The sequence below is a fragment of the Macaca fascicularis genome, chromosome 3 (genome assembly GCF_037993035.2).
Source record: "Macaca fascicularis isolate 582-1 chromosome 3, T2T-MFA8v1.1".
NCBI lineage: Eukaryota > Metazoa > Chordata > Mammalia > Primates > Cercopithecidae > Macaca > Macaca fascicularis.
In genome coordinates this window covers 9,192,948-9,212,248 of record NC_088377.1, presented here as the reverse complement: position 1 = coordinate 9,212,248, position 19,301 = coordinate 9,192,948, and the positions used below count along the sequence as shown (strand labels likewise).

Here is a 19,301-nt window from a genome sequence, read left to right as displayed (position 1 = left end):
AGTTTGCTCATTTAGGGTTCATTGATAGAAACACACACATACATGCATGCACATTTAACAGTAGAGATTTAACCATTTGCAGATTACAGCAGATGGAAATTACCTGTTTTTTATTCAGGCACTTAATAGTTATTTTAGAATCATCATACTTTTAAATTCTACTCTATAATTTTTCCAACAGTGAAAAAAGAAACTAAAGCAATGCTATAACACTAAATATTTTAAATGGGTTTAATTTTAAAAGACAAAATTATAAAGCTCAACAGACTTGGGTAGAATGTCTTATGATTATGTTGGCACCTTAGTATTTTCTCATATTTATCCGTATAGCCTATATTTCTCTTGCTATTTACTCTCTTTCAACCAAAAATTTGGGGTAGTTCATTTGGCTTTCTTACCATGTTTACTTTTACATTACTTCTAAACATTTTTATTCTTCACTAAATAAGATAAAGTATATGTAAACCCTAAATATGTAATTTACAAGTTTCAGTAGTATGAAGAGATTTGCCATTATTTCTTTATGCTGTATTAAATATGCTATATATATGTTATACTATAGCATTAACTCAACAAGTATACTGTGAAATGATTGAATCCTTTCAGGAAACCTGATGAGTTAGTCTGAAAGGTCTTTTTCATATGGAATACATCAAGGAATTAATAATTAGTGGGGAAACCTATCTTTTTCTACTTCTCTAAAAAGATAGCCATTCTAGGGCAGTTCCAGGGCCTTCAGGGTGTCTGTGTCCCTGGGGTGTTGTTATACTGTGGCCTGTATACAGTAGGTGCTAAATAACTGTTTGTGGATGATGATCCCTTTCCACTGTTTTCTTGAACTCATGTTGCCTACCTAGATGGGTTGCCCACATGGGATGGCTGCGAAAGGCTGGGAGGTAGCTCTGAGGCTTCATGGCATAGCGGGAGGCTCTCTGGACATTTCTGTAGCATGCTGGGTTCCAGCCTCAGCCCTGTCAACTGGCTACATGTCTTGGGCAAGTCACTCCACTTTCTTGTCTTCATTTTCAAGGGCAGGCACCATGTCCTATTTATCTTTATCTCACCAGTACCAAGATAGTTCCTGGTAAGGGAAACAGCTGCTATTTTCTCCTTCTTATGAGTAGGGAGCAGAGGGAAGGCGTGAAGGCTCTAACTGCGGATCTCCCTTCATCCATCCCCTTCGCCTCCCCCTTTCCTCCCCAGACAACACACAACTGTGCATCCACGTTAAACTGGGTCTTTTGGAGAGGGGGATGGAATTGTTGACTTTTGTTTGTAATTGCTTTCTTAACATGGACACCGAAATTTAACATGTTGCACGTTAAATCCATCGTCTCTATTTTTCTCTAATTGCTCCAATATACCAAATGGACCCTCTACCCCACATCTGCACCAGAGCTAACAGTACTAAGAAATATTATTCTCCTATAGTCCTGAGATTACTGTTATTCCATCCCTCCTGAGTTCTCCAATCTTGTCATGAATTTTTGAAGATCCCTTTTCTAGCTCCAGCTGGAAGCATCCATTTCCTCCAGGCACATGGCCAGTCCCCTGGGCCATGTCCTGCTCCATTCATACCTGGGCTCTGTACTTCTCATGACCCCCTATTTCCTCTGCATCAAGCTGGTGTGATGATTTCCAAAACACTGTTTTTATCACATCATTCCCTCAAGAACTTAAAATTGCTCCTTATGGCTCATCACACTGAATCTTACCTCCCTGGCCTGACCCTGAAGATGGATTCCATGTCCTTATCCTACCTTTTCATTCGTTCTTCTGGTCTTATCCTTACTGACAGCGTAACAGGTAAGAGTGAGGGTTCTGGAGTCAGGCTCTGCCCCTTGCTAACTGCTCGACCTCAGGTAAGTTTCTTAATCTCTCTCAGCCTCAGTTTCCTCAGCTGTAAAATAACAATAAAGCATTTACTTGACACAATTGTTCGAGGTGCTGAATAATTGTTTGGGGTGAGAATTTTAGAAGATAATAGCAGCTTGTACCTATACAGGGTTTACCTTAGGGCTGTTCTTAGCATGCCTCCCATACCCTTTATCAAACAAGGGTCATTTCTGTCTCCCTTGTCCCCATCTGCTCTTTTCTTTCTTTCTTGTCCTTTCCCCAGTGGCCAGCCTCACTTTCCCTAGATTCTCTCTGATTGGCCTTACTCAGCAATGATTTATCCTCTGCTTTTTGACTCTGAGGACTTTTGCCTGGTCTGTTTCACTGTACCCTGAATTCCTATGTTTACCACTTGCTTTTTGTATTCTCCCAGACATTGTGCCATGTTTTCTAGCACTTAGAATAGAGCTAAGCTCATGGCTAGTATTTTTTTTATTATTATTATTAAGAACCAGGTACTAAGTATTATGCTCAGTTGACTCAAGATAGAGAACTGACATCTTTTTTGACAAGTTGAATTACATTTTCAAAGAATATAAAGTGGAGTTATTGGCCAACTTATCAGCTGTCACTTCTGGGAGTCATATAACACAAGTCTTGCCTATTCACTTGAAGGAAATTAAGCATCTGGTGCAGAACCTGGCTCTGTCACCCCAGTGTTCCCAGTGCCCGTTAATAGAAAGAGGTGCTTTGTGAGTGCTTGGGAAAGAACTTAACCTCACGGAAGAAAGGGTAGCAGGGAGCTGGGAACACCACTCTTGACTGTGGTTCAGCACACCTGGAGCCCGTGGAGGCAGGAGCCCAGGACATCCTTCTTTCTGTAGATCAGAGACTGGGAGTGTTGCCTGTTTTAGAAGAACAGGAAAGTGTTCCTGATGTTCTCAACCCATCAAGCTGGGAGCAGATGTTTGAAAGAGAGAGAAAAAGATGACCTGAAGCGTTTGGGCCATTCTGCTTTTTTTCCATGCTAGAAAAAGAACTGTGTTTGATCCATAGCAGAGTTTTTTATTTGAGCAGAAGCTATCTAGGGGCATCTGTTGACACATGATGCTGACTAGGGTATGATTTTGTCCTCAGTCAGTTCTTACCATGTAAGAGGATCCTCAAAGGAAGGATCTCTTCCCCAACCCATTGCTACTTTGCTTTCTGAAAGTCAGTGTTTCCATAACCTGACTTTTGAGTCTCCTCTGTTTCTAAGATTGTAAAACTAGCTCTCCAAACATAACCACCTCTTAATAGACAACTGTATCATCCTGGAGAATATGGAAAGACAAGATATCACAGTTCTGGAGGTGTTTCTCTTAGACTTTTTTGTATTTTTCCAATTTTATACAATGAGCTTGTATTATTTTTTGTAATGGAAGGTAACTTATGTATTTCAGCAGCGGCAGCACTGCCTCTGTTCACGAGTTCTTGCTTTTGAATTGACATCAGATAATTTTGTACTTGGGAAACTACTCTGGCTGTGGCATCCATCTTTTGGATGGGACTTTCCAAGTCTCTGGACTCTGGGTCTTGGGTGGGACTTTTAGGTGCCTGGACTCTGGCCCCTTCCCTCCATGTTGTGTGTGTGCATGTGTTGTGTGTGTGTGTACGCTTTAACACTCATCTTCTGTTTGAATCAAGACAACATGTTCCCATCTCCTGTACCCTCCCCTCCCCAGCTTGGGTACCCCCCACTTATTCCTGGAGCACCCCCTCCTTCCTTCTGCCTCTGTAAACCTGACCCATTTGTCAAGCTCGTGAGCACCTGGGGCCATCCAAACACAGCCGTTTTTTTCTCTGAATTGTTACTGCCCTTATTATCTGCCATAATCATATACTCAGAATGCACGTGAACGGGCATTCGTACAGCTTTTTGCAGTTTTCAGAGCAAGTGCACATCTATTGCTTCATCTCAGGGCCATGAAAGAGCTGGATGAGATCCTGTCATTATTTAAAATTTAGATATTTTATTCATCTTAAAAATTTTGCATTCATGTTAATTTTTAAAACCATTGCATGAAAATAGTACTTGTCTTGATCCCTGAGTCTTGGTGCCCTCGTAAATTTTGCACGCCAGTCCCAACCCTGCTTCATTTAATCCTTATAACTGTAAGAGTCCTGTGAGATGTGCACAGGACCTCCTGTGGTATTACTGGCCCATTTCACAAATAATGAAACTCATCTCTCCCACTGGATTCCAAGGTTTGTGAGGGCAGCTCTCTAGTTCCCACTCTTCTAGCCTTCCCAGGTCAACATGGTGCCACCTGTTGGTTCATTTATTTCAATGAGATAGGGAGAGGCTTGTTAATCAGCCCTTGTGGGGACCACGAACTTGTCAAAAGTCCAATTATTACCCCTAACCTGTCTGATTGCATCCATCCGTAGACCCCATTGCACTTCTAGGAAGCGAATTTTCTCTGCTTTAGAAATTTAGTGCTCATTTGATGAGAGAGTTACAGAGGCTGTCAGATACAGAGTATGACTGAAGGAAAGCCACTTGGGGAACCTGAGGGAGTTTAAAGATTGGCTGGTCCCAGGAGCCTCTGTTTCAAACGGGAACGAGTTCCTTGAAACGAAGCTAATCTCTCTAAAAGCACATGTGCTAGTGATTCTGAGATGACTGTAACCTTTGAAGGTTTGCTTGTATGATCGTGTGACACCGAGATGAACCTTTTGGAGTCACAAGTGAGGTTGTATGTACTGAAAATCTTCTACCCTTGAAATAAGAATGCAACAGTGTATGTCTCTGGATGTGATTCCATTTAACTGAGTGTAATTCAGGTGGGCAGGATTCATATCTTAAACTAAGACGTGGAGACTTTCTGTATCATCTCATTGCACAGATGTGGGTGGGGTGGTGAGGCAGTAGGTGGTGTCCTTGACTGCCAACTTTTCCTTTGTTGGTCTGAGGTCATTCTGCCTATTTGAGGTTGGGAGACAGAGTGTGGATAAGAATTATTACCTTGAAAATATAAGATAAGGAAAGAATGTGAACATTATTCAGCAATAAAAAGACATTAGTTTTTAAGCCACAGAAAGACCTGGAGGAGGCATAAATGCACATTGCCAAGTGAAAGAAGCCAGCCAGTCTGGAAAAGCTACATACTGTGTGGTTTCAACTACATAACATTCTGGAAAAGGCAAAACTATGGCAGTAGTAAAAAGATCAGTGGTTGCAAGGGGTCCAGGAAGATACAGGAAGTGATGAACAGATGGAACCCAGAGGAATTTTAGGGCAGTGAAACCATTTTTTATGATATTGTAATGGTGGCTACTTAACATCATGTAGTTGTCCAGATCCACAAAATGTACAACATAGAGTGAACCCTAATATGAACTGTGGACTCTAGCTGATAATAATATGTCAATACTGGTTCATCAATATTGTTACAATCACATAAAATGTTCCACACTAATGCAAGATGTAACAGGGGAGACTGTGTGTGTGTATGTGGCAGGGGTAGGGGAGTGCAGGTAATAGGGGAATTCTCTGTACTTCCTACTCAATGTTTCCATAAACCGAAAACTCTTCTTAATAATAAAGTTTAGCATGAAATACTAGGTTTTATTTAACTGTACATTTTAAAATAACTAAAAGACTACATAATTGGATTGTTTGTAAAACAAAGGATAAATGCTTGAGGGGATGGATACCCTATTTTGCATGATGTGATTATTTTGCATTGCGTGCCTGCATCAAAACATCTCATGTACCCTATAGATATATATACCTACTATATACCCACCAACATTAAAAATTAAAATAAAAAATATAAAATTTGTTAATTCGATAGAAAGGCAGAATGAGAGAAAAGGAGAAAGAGAAGAAACAACAAACATGGCCTATTTGCCTCATCTTCCAACCAAGGGTCTTGGCTCTAAAAATCATGTTAGAGGAGTGGAAAAGACAAGTTGGGACTGGCTGAGGCCTGGCTCCTTCCTGTGTTGAGTCTGTTGCACAGCACACGCTGACTGCTTCCATCAGCCAGGCTAGAACAGCAGAATTCCCATCTCCACCCCACCACCCATCCGGCATCAGTCAAATAGAGCCTTCGATAATGTGAGTCATGACAGAAGCTTCTTGACATGGTGAATGTTCCCCAGGGGATGTCAAGTGTGATTCTTCTCCTTTGCAGAGCATATGAGCTGCCTCGATTGTGTGACAAATATTTTCGTGTACCAGTGTAATCCGAACTTTGGCAGAGGCTGGGGTGAGGGCGCAGTGACAGAGCAGTGTTCTCAGAGCCTGGCAGTGTTAGATTTAGAAAGAAGGGAAGCATTTTGCATTCTTGACACAGGAACCCTAGGAAGTGACTCTTCTTGTCTTAGAACCAGGATTTATCACTAATGACAAAGTGATAACTCATACTTCAGAGAAGCTTGCAGCATACAAGGCACTAATGATAACAACAATTATGAAAATTATGAAGATGAGGAACATGATGATAGCAACATGCCTCTACTGTTTACCATGAGGCAGGCGCTGGTCTAGGCACTTTATAAACATAGATGTATTTAATCATTATAATGGAGGTAGTGTCTATCGTTATCCCATTCTACAGATGAGAAAACTGATACTAGAAAGATTAAGTGACTTGGATAAGATTGCATAGTCTTCTAGCTCAAGATTCTGTGGCCTTTCCCTCAACCATGTAACCTCTGATCATTCCCTGGTCATAGCTAACAGTTGATAGGTACCTACTTATATGTAGGTAGGTAGGGTGAATAATGTCTTCCCAAAGACATCCACATCCCAATCCTCAGAACCTGTGAACATGTTACTTTACACGGCAAAAGGGACTTTGTAGATGTGATTCTGTCAATAACCTTGAGATGGGGAGATTATCCGGGATTACTCATGTGGGCCCAGTGTAATCACAAAGCTTCTTACAAGAGCATGGCAGGAGGGTTAGTGTCAGAGAGAGGGATGGGGTGGGAAAAGAGAGTGAGAGAGAGAGAACAGAGACAGAAATCAGAGTGATGGGGCCATGAGCCAAGGAGTGCAAGTGGCCTCTAGAAGCTGGAAAAGGCAAGGGAAAGGGTCTTCCCTGAAAATCCCCAGAAGGAATGCTAGCCCTACTGACACCATTGTCTTAGGACTTCTAACCTCCAGAACTGGCAGAGGCAAAATTTTTGTTGCTTTAATCCACATAATGCGTGGCAGTTTGTTATAGCATCAACAGGAAACTCATGTACACACATAATATATCAACACATGACACACCCCCCTCCCTGTAAATGCTTTTACCACCTGCAAACCTTTACATACACTTAGTGCTCACTTGCTCCCTTAGGGCCGTGCTTGCTGACTACAACCTCTTGGTCCTTTGTCCTTTCTCCTGGGGCTGGTTCCCCAGTGTAGCTTTCCTCCTTCATGGCCACAACTCCCCCCACCCAGGGGACCCTAATTCTGGTTCTCCAGCCACCCTGTTCATTTATGGTTCATATTCTAACCTATGCAACATACATTCTGTAATGGTATTAACTTTATCAAGGAGGAAGCGGGTGGACAAGTCAGGCTGTGGCCCTGCTGGGGAAGTTGGACACCTCTTTTCTAGTTCTTGCCTCTGCCCTTGTCCATGTAAGTGTGGAGCTGGATATTTATTTACACTCGGGGTGCCCAGGGCAGTCTGGATTATGCCTGTTGTCTTGGTGTAAATATTAATATTACAAGCTCTCACTTTCAGTCTGAAATGTGACCTGGTTTGCATGACAAATTACATGGTTGCCCCATCACCTCCCAGTTGTCTGAATTCATCTTAGTCCCTGAACATTTTAATTCCAGGCTGACTTCCTCCTGCCACCCGGCCCACCTCTGAAACCACCTCCCTGAATTATGGGATGCCCCAAAGACTGTCAAGCTCAAATCCTTAGTTTTACAGAGGAGGAGGCTGAGTTCTGAAGAGGTTAAGATCACACAGGAGTCAATGCCATGATCAGGTCTTGAACTCAAGAATCCTGACGTCACCCAGCGATGCTTTCACAAGACTCACATCTTTGGTGCACACTGAGGGAGATGCAGAAGCTAACCACAGACGAGGGCGTGCATCGGCAAAACATCTGTGTGGTTTGGCTGTGTCTCCACCCAAATCTCATCTCTAATTGTACTCCCATAATTCCCATATGTTGCGGGAGGGATCCGGTGGGTGATAATTTGAATCATGGGGATGGTTTCCCCTGTCCTGCTCTTGTGGTAGTGAATAAGTCTCATGAGATCTGATGGTTTTATCAGGGGCTTCCACTTTTGCACCTTCCTCATTTTCCCTTGCCACCACCATGTAAGAAGTGCCTTTTGCCTCCCACCATGATTCTAAGGCCTCCCCAGCCATATGGAACTGTAATTCCAATGAAATCTCTTTTTCTTCCTAGTCTCGGGTGTGTCTTTATCAGCAGCATGAAAACGGACTAATACACCTTGCTAGCCTGCAACGTGAATACTTGGAATTCTGTAATCTCTTATTAGAGGGTATCAATTCCCTGCTTGACAGTATTTGCTTTTGTCATGAATTGAATGTTCAAATTCATATGTTGAAGCTCTAACCTCCAGTGTGGCTGTGTTTGGAGATGGGGCCCTAAGAAGGGAATTAAGGTTAAGTGAGGTTGTAGAGTGGGGTCCTGATCTTTTAGGATTAGTGTACTTTAAGAAGAGACACCAGAGAACTCTGAATCTCTGTGTGTGTGTGTCTGCACACATGCACTGAGGAAAGACCTTGAGAAGTCTCACCCCAGGCTAAGGCCTGGTTGCAAGACTGCTTTGTCCAAAGGCCTTTCCCTGCCCTCAGCCAGACTGAGCCTTTTCTACCTGGGAGGCTAGAGTAAGCTGGGTGTCACAAAGCCATGAGCAGTGGGTTGTACATTGTCCCCCCAAAGTTCACGTCCACCTAGAACCTCAGAATGTGAACTTATTTGGAAATAGGGTCTTTGCACATATTATCGGTATTTGATTTCACACCTGTCCCTCAGGACAGGTACCTCATCCTGGATAGCATGGGGCCTCTCCTAGCTCCCAGCACCCCATGAGCTTGCAAACTGTCACACTGCACTGAGCTGCAGTGAATGTCCCCAGGCAGCTCTCTCTTACCACCCCCCTGCTCGGGGGCCCAGCGGCTGGGTCTGTGTTTCACATCATAGAGTGTGTGCCTGCCTGGCTCCTGGGATGTGTGAATTGCTGGCAGAGCAATGTTAGAATTCCTAACCAGCACCCCGGTTTCTCCATCTGCTTGTTATGACTTGTCTCTTAGAAATGCTCTCAGGATTCTCATAAAATGGTTCTTCCAGGAGAATTTAATATTTTCCTCCAGAATCTGTTTGTCAGCTCTTTTGAGCCCCAGCCCTCCAGGGCACAGGTGGCTCTGAGCACAGTTTGTAACAGAGATTCATCTCCTAAGAGCCCCCAGACTCGTGTCTGCCTGCTTTTGAGAGCAGGTGTTTTAAGTAGAACTAGAGGAGCAGAAGAGGGACCTCAGGTCACTGCAGAGCCTCGGGAGCTGCACAACAGCCGACAGGAGCGGATTCACTTCTCAGTGAACAGTGTTGCCTGAGATTTCCGACAGTCTCCTGGGAGCTTCAGAGACATTTGTGGAGGCTGAGATCCAGCATGGGCCCATCAAGATGAGAACCCGAGGCTTCAGGTTATCACTGTTAATGTGACTCTTTGTGCCCAAGAAGGGGGAGGACCAGGAAAACTTCCACAAGTGAGTTCTTAGAATTACAGGAGATGTTCAAAACTCATTTAAAAGGAGATTTCAGACAAGCACTGCTTAAGCTGAGGAAAAACCACCCTGTTTGTAAGTAAACCACGTGGCAGTTTCCAAAGGCTCACCGTAATCCTCCTATCACTGACAGGCATCCATGTCTTAACGTCTGGGAATGACATACATGGAAACTGTATTCTCAGTGTGTTGGGTTTGCTTCATTGTTACATGCTGTTGATATGTAATTAACACAGAATAACAAGTGCATTCGTCAGGATGCATTACTAGCAAGTAACAGTGTCCTTCATTGAGTGTCCACTCGCTGAGACAGTGCACAAATGCCTTATCAATATTATTTCTTCTAATCTCCAAAACAAGTCTTTGAGGAAGGTTTATCCATTTCACAGGTGCAGAAACTGGGGGTCAGAAAGGTAGTGCCATGGTCTGAACGTCTGTGCCCTTTCCCCAATTCGCACATTGCAATCCTCATCCACAAGGTGATGGTACTAGGAAGTAGAGCCAGAGATGATTGGATCATGAGATTGGAGCCTAATGAATGAGATTAGCATCTTTATAAGATAGGCTCAAGGGAGCTTGCGTACCTCTTCTATCATGTGAGGACACAGTGGGAAGACGCTATCTCTGAGTAGGAGAGGTGGCCCGATCTTGGACTTCCGAGCCTCCAGAGCTGTGAGAAATAAATCTGCTGTTTATCAGTTCCCCAGTCTAAAATATTTTGTTATGGCAGCCTGATTGGACTAAGGCCTGACGAGGCCTGATCTGGTCCTACAACTCTTTACAGCCTAGCCCTCCAAGCCGTCAATATTAATCAGATGAAGTTGGTGTTGACACAGAAGATGGAGCCTCTTTGCCCTCCTGGTGATATGATGCTTCCTGTCTTGATGATAGGTTGCTGACCGCTGGCTACTTAAACTAGAAATATGAGCTTCCATAGGGAGGAAGGGTTGGGGCAGGGGGTGTTCTAGAAATATGCTCAGAACTCAGGTGGACCAAGTGAGAGAGGTTGGCACTTGAACCCCATATGCTCCCTCCTGTTGGGGCATCCACTTGGGGTTCCCAAGACAGATTGGTAGGCCCCTCCTCTTGGATATTCCACCTACAAATTCCATAAATGTGGCTTAGAATGGAGAAGACTGTCAGAGGCCACCTCCTTTTGGAAGCAAATAAAATAAGGTGCCTCTGGACACTGTTGTGTGCCTCACAATTCAGCTGAACAATAGGCCAACAGTTATGAGTGCAGCTGCTCCAACTGGTGGCCTCGAAGACTACATGCACCAGATGGTTTTCTGCTCTCGTCTCCGCCTGGCTAAGTCCACCTGTTGTTCTAGCATGGAGGAAAGAGACTGAGTCTTAGAGTGAGATTCAGCAGTTTGGTTCTTGAATTTGCTACTTACTAACACCATGGCCCTAGACATCTTATCTAATTTCTCTGAGTCACGGTATCTTCATTTCAAAATGGGGCTGTTGTGAGGATTATACCTGACCAGATACATAAAATTCCTAACACAGATCTTGGCAGAAAATAGGGACTCAGTAAACCATGGATTCAAGTTTTAGCTATGATTGTTTAGAGTTACTTTCTCTGTATTTTATTTTTCCAAGTAGACAATAAATTCCTTTAAAGCCAGGCACCCCTCTGAGCCCCTCACAGAGATTGCTTTGCACATAGTAGGACCTAATAAACACATTCCCCAAATCAGAGTTGATGTTATTCATTTTCTCATTTTTACTTTTGGTCTCAGTTGACCTGGATTCTGTTCTCTTTTGTCCTCTGAATTCAGGCCAGCATCTCAGAAAAGAGTTTGAAAAAACAACAAATGAGCAGGGGGTTAGAAATTTGACATCTCCCATTGACTGTGAAACTAATTTGACATCTCACATAGTGTGTGAAACTGATTGACTAGAGCTGTATAAAAACTTGCCTGGAAAACTTCTTAAGAAGAGCTGAGCCTGGAAGGAAATGGAGGTGGAGGGAGCTGAATAGTATAACAGCTTCAAGTTCCCCAAGGAGCTCTACATCCCTGGACACAGTGATGCCCCATGACACCTTTTGGGAGACTGGCCAGGGGCCATACTTACTCTTCCTTTAATGGGGATCTCATAATACATGCTGACTGTTTTTACGGTGGGGCATGCCAAAGAAAGGCAGAAAACCTTATTTTCTTCTGAAAGGAGATGGCCTCTGACAGTCTTCTCCATTCTAAGCCACATTCATGGCATTTGAAAGTGGCACATCTGAGGATGGGTCTACCAATCTGCCTTGGGATCCCCAAGTACAAGAATATATTTGTTTGGGAACTTGAAGTGAATTTCAATGGACACAGTCATGCTGGGAAAAAACAGACAAGGTTCTGACTAATGCCATGGGAATCTAATACTGATTACTTTTGAAAGCATAAGGGAATGGGCCTACAGAAAAACTCAGTATACAAATCTGAAGTGGAGTTAGAAAGAACTGGAAAAGGAAGTATGAGAAATATTAATTAAAGTTACAAGTTTGAGACTAGTCATGGAAAGGTCAGAAATGCTTCTTTAAGGTCACAGTTCATTCAGCAGTTACTTTAATTAAGAATAATAGGGTTGGAGAACCTCTACCCTTATCCCTGCACCATTACCATCCCAGATAGGGAGACATCTTCTTTAAGGTCATGGACAGAAAGCTAATGGGATTATGATCTGGCTTTCATATTTTTCAAGTACCTATTGTGTGCAAAAACCAGAATTTGAGAGGGAAGACCTGTTATTACTGAAGGCATTTGCTCATGCAGTTTTAATACCAGTCAGTGGTTATTGATCACTTAATGAAGCAGTTCATGGATTTCTAGTTTTCCTCCAGAGTTCTGCATTAATTTTAGACAAATAATATTCTTCAAAGTACTTGTCATTCTTGCTTTGATGAAAGGCGAATCTATGAAGATTTAACAGAGTTTGGGCACAATTCCAGTAGCTAGCCATGGAACACGAAGCTTCCTTTTGATGTTTTTGATGCACTATATGATGTTCCCCCTAATTTTCTTTGGGAGTGGCTATTAACATAACTCAATAAAATACTGATTATAATGTCCTTCTTATTCTTCCCCCCACATTTGCTCAGCATACTTCCTATAATTTGACCAATGTGCCTGTGATAGATTGTGAAAATGGCCACAATGTTCCTACACCACTCTTTATATTTATGACCTGTGCAATGTGGCTTTACAGACACAGAGACAGTTCTGTTTCCCCATCCTGTGGATCTGAGCTGACGTTGTAATTTTCTTTGGTCAACAGAATGTGGCAGAAGTGAAAAAGGAAGGTGTGCCAGTTCTTTTCCTTTCTCAGAAATCTGCCCAGGTGCCATGTGTACAAGCCCAGGCTAGCCTGTTGGAGGATGAGAGACCACGTGGAGCAGAGATAAAGCCATTCCAGCCTGCCTCAGCTAGCTTGATCATTGACCTAGATGCATGTGTGAGCCCTGCCAAGACTAGAAGAAGAATCGCCAAGAGGAGACCAACTCAAACTGCTGACCATTGAATGACTCACTTTTGGGATGGTTTGTCATGCAGCAAAAGTAACTAACAGTACCTAATAGAGGTTTTCTGTTCTCTATCAAGAGCCCTTTTAAGAAAAAAATGACCCGTGTTGTAGAGTCATCATCAAAATGATTGAAGCTTCTTCTGGAAGTTTATCATTTCACTACACTCAAGACTCTTTTCCCCAGTCTCCTCTCTCTTCCAAGTCTTCCTTGTAGCTAGGGATGATCATGAAACGTAAGTGGAAGTTGGTCAAAAAATTCTTCTTGAAAAAGGGACATGTATTTTTTTTTGTACTCCTTTTCTCCTTCTTCCTACTAGAGATGCAATTCCTGGACTGTGCAATGCTTTATACCCTATCTATGGAGTGAATTGTGTTCCCCCAAATTTACATGTTGAGACCTCAACCCCCAGTGTGACTGTACTTGGAGATAGGCTTTTAGGAGTAATTAAGGTTAAATGAAGTCATAAATGTGGGGTCTTAATCCAACAAAATTGGTGGCCTTATAAGAAGAAGTAGAGAGATCTCTTTTAGGAAAGGCCATGTGAGCATGTAGCAAGAAGGTGGCCATCTGCAAGTCAGAGAGAGAGAGCCCTCATCAGAACAACTTGACTATGCTGGCACCATGATCTTGGACTTCTAGCCCCTACAATTGTGAGAGAATAGATTTTTGTTGTTGAAGCAACCCAGGCTATGGTATTTTGTCATGGAAGCCTGAGCAGACTAATACACCCTCTGAGATGACACACTTGAGGATGAAAGGTTAACTTGTTAAGGTTGGCATAGATGAAAGAGTCTAGGTCTTTGATGGCATCTTTGGACAGCTGAATCAATACCAATCACTCCTAACACCAAGTTTACATTATGCATGGAAAGCATACTCCTCCCTGTGGTTTAGTGCACTGTCTACCAGTGTCTCTATTACTCACAGCAGAAAGTCCTCCTAAGTCATGCAGGTAGATATAACTCTCCTCTAGGTGAGAACTTTAGGTGTCTTAGGCCCCTTTGGACACATATGCATTAGTTTGCGGTTTGAGTGGAAGGCCAGTGGCTCTAAACACTTGATAGCACTTGTGACTTCAAAGGTCGCTACATACCCAGGTGTGGGAGTGATGGGGTTGGGGAAGAGATGGAGATCTATGCAGGATGGGGAAGGATCATCTCGAACTTCCAGTGAGTCTGGGATAAAGTAAGGTCTAGTCTCAGTTCTGACCAGTCTAGTCTGTCTTTGATGGGTCAGATTCAAGTGGCCCACAGACATCCCTTCAAGGCTAAATGTGTCATTCCATGTTTAAAGACTGTTGCATTTGAAGTCAGCATCAATCTTTGTGCTTTCTAGGGCACGGGGTTGCAACACCTTGAATTGTGACTAGGAGATATGTTTTCTTCAGCTTTGGCTGCATCACGGAGAAGATACAAATTTCTTAGATGCTGTTATCAAAGGAGGATGAAAGGGAAATGGAAAAAGCAGGCAGTAGGGGGGCATCTGTCTATCATTTACCACCACACAAAACTAAAAACCAACAATAACTAGCATTTATTGTTGCCCTCTTTTTGCCAGGCAGCAACACTGAATACTTCCCATGAATGTCTTATTTAGTTCTCAAAATAACCCTATGTTTCAGGCACGATTATTATCCCCATTTCATAGATAAAGAACCTGAGGCTTAGAGAAATTAAATACCTTGCTTAAGGTTTTGCAGACCTCAGGGGGGACAAGTCAGAATTAAAAGGCCAAGTGCCTTCACTCTGCATAGGTTTTTATAACAAAACCAATCGATTTAGAACTAGTGTGGATTTCTGCTACCTGTAGGGGACCTATATATGACTAAGGGACTGTGACTATAGTCTGCAAAATGCAAGAGTGATATCTTGCCACATAAGGTCTTCATTTCTGCCCCTCTTTTGCAAGGATTTGGAGAAAACTTTGTAAACAGGACTGAAACAGTAAAGCTAATCACATCACAATCACATGCCCGCCCTCCCAAAGGATCATACTGGTGTTTGCTAATGGGAATCCTCCCTGTTCAAAGTTTAATACCTCATCCAAGGACTCCACAATTACATTTCCATTACTTCCCACTGTTTATCACAGTTGGATTGCAAAAGCCAATTTACGTTGTGATTTTTCCTCTGCTAGATCTTTACCATCTATTTTTAAATTTGTCTCACAATCCAATTGGGCACTTCATCCCAAAGTGTTGGCTCCATGGTGCTGTTGGAACATCGGCCCTGGGAGGGACCTTGTCCTCCAGCCACACTGTGTCTGCTGGACCAGGCACGAGGTCATGGGAGGACCTGCGTCCTTGAATTTGCCTCCAGCTCCTTCTCTCTCCTCTGGGGCAGTTTCTGATTAACCTTATATTTGGGGGCATTTAATAAAATAGATTTCCTCCTGTATTGTAAAATGAAGAAAAATGATAGTGTTACTCTTCAGTGCCTCTGACCTGGGGTTTGTGAACCAGATTCACCCTGAGGAAAGACAAGCACTTTCATCATGTGACTGACCCCCGTCATAGCTCTTATGGTCCATGCAGGGGTGACCTGAGCATTGAGCTGGGGCCAGGTTTGCTGGGGCTCTGGGAGAACAAGCACATTGTCCCCTGACAAGAGGAAAGAAAGATTTCAAGAGCCCCTTTAGAGATGGGAGAGCAACCTGGGTCAGCAATATTTTTATTGGCCCAATCTTAATTCTTATAAAAGAAGGAACCAGTGTACATAAAAGGAAATATAATTCTAGAATGATTTTGATGATAGCTGTCTGATATTTGAAGAGGTTTTCTTGATGGGAGATTTTATTGCCCACCTGTCTTCCTTTCTGATAGTTCTCGAAGGTGGCAGGTGAATAAAATATGCCTACCAGCTTTGCTTTTCTAATCTGTTGGCAAAGATTGATGTGTTTTTTTTTAGCCTGCTTTAAAAATGTTCTTTTTTATTGACGCATAATAGATGTACATAGCTTCAGGGTACATGTGATAATTTAATGCATTCATATAATTTGTAAAGATCAAATCAGTGCACTTGGAATATCCATTACCATAAATATTTGTCTCTTCTTGATGCTAGAACTGTTCCAATTCTTCTCTTCTAGTGATAAAAATGTTGTTATATCCTCCCACCTTATTTCCTTCAAACAAACTGATCTGGGTTTTTTAATTGATATTGGAGAGATGTGACTTTCTCCATCAGTGGTTGAGTTGTAATGTGGTCTGTTTAACTGCTAATGAATACACAGAGGTGCACATTCTCCTGGGCCAGTAGGTTTATCAGAAGACAGAATAAGAGAAAGAAAGTGAAGAAATACTTCAGACCATGGGCTGCAAATGCTTGTGCATCAGCTGCAACCCTCCTATCTGCTGCTTTGTGGTCAGTTAGTGGCATTTTGGCACAGACTTCAAGTCTCCAGCAAACCCTGCCCATCTCTGGTTCAGTGGATCTCAGTTCATACGCTGGCTAGGCCACTAGCTGCCCAAATCAATCAACACACTAATTAGTTTTGTTTCCCTTAAGCTCAGTTTCCCTCTCTGCATTTATCCCTGTGGCTGACTGTGAAAAGCACAGTCTCTCTCTTTGCCCATTTCCTTGAAGAGCAGGATGTCTAAAATTTTCAAGCAACAAAGCAAAACTTTATGCAATATTATGGGAAGAGCACAGATTCTAGAGTCTAGTAGGGTAGGAGAGGAAGTAGAGGGAGCAAATGGCTGAGATTTATTGAGCACCTACTACATGCTAAGGGTTGTATGCTTATTGTCTCATCCACTCCTCGTAATAGGCTTCGTTTCCATTGGCATTGTTTTGGAGAAGGCACGGGAGTTTCAGCCAGGGTAAGTCACTTCCCCAATATCACACAGTGAGCCTAGGGAGCAGGTGCCAAAGTTTTTACTCTATTTACTGTTCCTGAGCTCTGTTTCATCCTCTTGACTGTGATGACATCTGTCCATTTTAATCAAGGGGCGTTTTACAGTAAAGATTACAGGAGAGAAGGTGCACAAAAGCACACTGGTAAGCTCAGAAACACTTCAAGAGAGTTAGTTGCTGTTGCCTGCTACGTGCACATTCTGTTGGATCCTGTAAGTTCTGCTACTTCCACTACATAGACTACCCAAGGCCCTGTGTCGTGTGAGTCTTGGTCACAAGGTGAGTCAGTAAGCCATGAGGCCCCTCCTCTAAAGGTGCACCAGCTAAGGGTGCCCCAGGGGAACTTTGATCCTAGGACTTGTCAACTCCACGTCAAGACCTCATGAGAACCTGGATAAAGTCATTCTTTCTGTGTATTAGGATAGGATGGCCTAACCCTGATGAAGCTGGAAGGAATTTAGAGTTAGAAAATCTTCATGGTCGAAGTGTTATTTCTAGAATGTTCCATATCCATTAAAGAACAGCTCTGTCTTTTTGAAAGGCTGACTTCTCATGACTTGTCAGACAAAGCAGGTTATTTCATTTACATGTGGAGGGATGGTGCAGGTTGTGAGTGGGTGTTAATACAACCAGAGGGCCCATCCTATGAAGACTACCAGACCTGTGACCCCATGAGTCACCTCTCTCCCCCAGAACCCTTCAGCCTTGGGCTGAGATGCCTTTGGTGGCTCAGGCAACAGAACTTAAAGTCATCCCTTTCTTGGCACATCTGTTCTGGATCAAAAGGCGTGGTTAAAGAGGGAGAGCTATCAAGCCTCTAAGGCTCCCTAAATGCCAAGCTTCTCTATTAAACATGTGATGTGTGTTATTATTGCTTTTGGTCCTGGTAAGAATATGCAACAGAGGTGCTAGTTCCACGGCAGCCTGAGGCATAGAGGGGTTAAGCACTTGGCCCATAGTATATAAGGGTGAGACTCAGGCTAGTCTGATTTCAGACTTCAGGTCTTACACACATGGCCCCACAGCTTCTGCAAGGGCTGGTGCCTAACTCACCAGGTGAAGTGAAAGTTTGCTTAAGTAAGTTAATACCGTTTGCCTTTACCATAAATGGAAGGCAGGAAATGACACAGGCATGATGAAAGTAAAGGATAATTCATCGATTTAAAAAATGCCATGTAGTTTAGTGCATTAGTTTTCAAACTTTTTTGACAGTATCTCACAGTAAGAAATATATTTATTATTGTGACTCAGTAGAAACACTCACATATATGTGTGTGCATGCATGCATATGTGTGTGTGTGTGTGTGTGTGTGTGTGTGTGTGTGTGTGTGTGTATGGACCCAAACCAAAAGTTTCATGGAAGAGTTCTTTCTTCTGTATCATGTACTCTGTACTGAAAGATTTTTTGTTCCATATTTCTCTACTTCACTGTTTTAAAGTACTGGTTAAATTGACTTCATTTCTCCATTTGTTGGTTGTGACTTTTCATCATACATAGACAGTGGTTAATGGGGGCCAGGTCTCTGGACCAGACTCACTGAATGGGATTTCTAGATCTTCCACTTCTTAGTTGTTTAACCTTGACACAGTTCCTTAACCCCTCATTTCTCAGTTTCCTCATCTATAAAGTGGGCATAATAAAAATAATACCGGCTAAACAAGGTTGTTATGTGAATTAGGTAAAATAAGGCATATGAAGTGCTTAAACCAAAGACTGGCAAAAGCAAAGACCTTACTAATGTTAGCTGTTAGTTCTTTACCATTGCACATGACTTTCAACAATGTATTTATTTTATTAGGTGAGGCACTCACAGCTGCTGTATAGTAACCTTTTAAAAGATTCTTTCTCCAGCAAACTAACACAGAAACAGAAAACCAAACACCACATATTCTCATTCGTAAGTGGGAGTTGAACAATGAGAACACTTGGACACAGGGAGGGGAACATCACACACCGGGACCTGTCAGGAGGTGGGGGGGGGTGGCAACGGAGGGAGAACATTAGGACAAATACCTAACGCATGTGGGGCTTAAAACCTAGGTGACGGGTTGATAGGCAAACCACCATGACCCATGTATACCCATGTAACAAGACTGCATGTTCCGCACACGCATCCCAGAACTTAAAGTAAAATAAAAAGAGAAAAAAAAAAAATAGAAAAAGAAAAAAAAGATTAAGGCAGTGGGCATCTATGAGAAGAATGTAATTCTGCCCATGAATGAGTTAGAGGTCTGGGTAAAGATCACGTAAAACTCCACCTCCCTAGCTCTTAGAGACAGTAAAGCTGGTATGAAGTAGGTAACCAAAAACCTAAAATTCAAACATCGCTCTAC

At 42.7% G+C, this 19,301-nt stretch overlaps 1 protein-coding gene across 1 annotated transcript in view; it reads right to left on the bottom strand.

Moving 5' to 3' along the window:
• The window catches only part of KCNJ6 (potassium inwardly rectifying channel subfamily J member 6), a 314,582-nt gene that overhangs the window by 166,413 nt on the left and 128,868 nt on the right, over window positions 1-19,301 (bottom strand). The gene's annotated exons all lie outside the window — the stretch shown is intronic.